Raw genomic sequence first — 1801 nt, forward strand, 5'->3', positions numbered from 1 at the left:
TCCCCTAGATGATGTCTGATCACCTTGGCCTTTCTTCAGCAAGAATTCTCTTAGGTCATCTTCACTAGAATCCTCTACAATTATGATGTTCCCACTTATTAACTTGCATTGCACTGATCCTTATCCTGCTCCTCGGCTATAAATTTTCACTTGCCCATTCTATATTTGGAGTTGAGCTCAATCTTTCTCCTTTAATGCAAACTGCCATTGCAGTGGTTTAGAAACACTCAGGTCTGATTAAACTTACAAAGCATCACCAGATTATCACAGGAAAAAATATATATGCATATATACTTTTTACTATATTTTACTATATTGCATATATAATTTTATTATGTTATATATAATTTTTCAATAATAAAAAGGCATGAAAAGAAAAGATAACTAAATACAGTCCCTGGAAGAGGTAACACTGTAGAATGCTCATTAGAGGTGTTAGGTAGAAATCTATTGTTATATTTTCTGCAAACCTATAAAACAGCATCTAAATACACATACAGTTATTCCAATATACGTGGTCATTGGAAGTAATTATGTATCAGTAGACTCATATTACCTTAATTTTTCCAATTAGTATTTCTGAGTGAACCATATGGACAAGGGTAAAAGCCAAAGTTTTAGATTCTAGCAGAAGGAGATAATTCTTTGGTTTAAAGATGTGGATGAGAATTATAGGTATTATGAAAGCCTGGTGACTCCACTGTGCTCTCTTTATCTTATACTGATAAGGAAGGCTGAGACACACTTGGAATAAGAAGTAAAATATTGGTTGCTCAAAGCGGTAAATAGATAATAAATAAACATGATAATTACAGAATACTGTATGTTCTGTGAAGGAAATAAAGTAGGGTAATTGAAGAGTAAAGTGAAGAGGACACTTCGGGTATTCACTAAGACCTCTTTTAGCTAAAATCCCTGTCTCCCTGTGCTTTTTTTATGGAAAGAGAAAAAGAAGTCCATTTGGCTTTAACTCAAATCAAAGGATGAGTCACAAGATAGAAGTCAGAGAGATTAAAAAGAGTCAGAATTTACTGCCACTCATAGCTTTATTATGATTCATTGTCATTGTAAGGTTTTCTGCCAAAAAAAAATGAAGATTTTTTTTCTTTCTGTTTTAGAAGAATCACTTATGCAGCACACAGCACTGAAGAGAAATCAATACAGTAATACTACTTAGGAGGCTATTGGAATAATTTGAGTGAGAACCAATATAAGCTTGGACCGGAATGATAGGAGAGGAGGTCGTGAGGAGTGGTTGCATTATGGTTATATTTTGAACATAAAGCCAGCAGAAATTATTAATGAATTAGTTATTTAATGTGAGAGAAAAAGAGGTGTCAAGAATGACCCTATGGTTTTTACATCTTAGTACCTAAAAGAATAAAGGAGTTACTAACTAAAATAAAAAAAAAAATGGAATAGACCTAGAAGAATAAAGGAGTTACTAACTAAAATAAAAAATATGGAATAAGACAGATTTCTGAACAGAAGATCAGGAACTCAATTTTTTACATATTAAGTTTAAAATGACTATAAGATATCCAAATGTCCAAATGTGAAGGTTGATTAAGTAAAATAGAGTAGTCTGAAATTAACAAAAAATGTTAAAGAGTAAGGATGTATAGATGTTTTTAATTCCATGAGACTAGATGAGATTACTACTGAAGTGGTACCAAATGGAAAAATATGCCCTCTGTAACAATAGAGACCTATGTAGAAACATGTCGTCAGTAGTCTCACTGGCTGTGCACTTGCTTCTGTTTAGGTTTCCCTTTGTCAAAAGAAAGAATTTGCTATAGTT

This window comes from Pan troglodytes, chromosome 3 (genome assembly GCF_028858775.2).
Source record: "Pan troglodytes isolate AG18354 chromosome 3, NHGRI_mPanTro3-v2.0_pri, whole genome shotgun sequence".
In the NCBI taxonomy this organism is placed as follows: Eukaryota; Metazoa; Chordata; class Mammalia; order Primates; family Hominidae; genus Pan; species Pan troglodytes.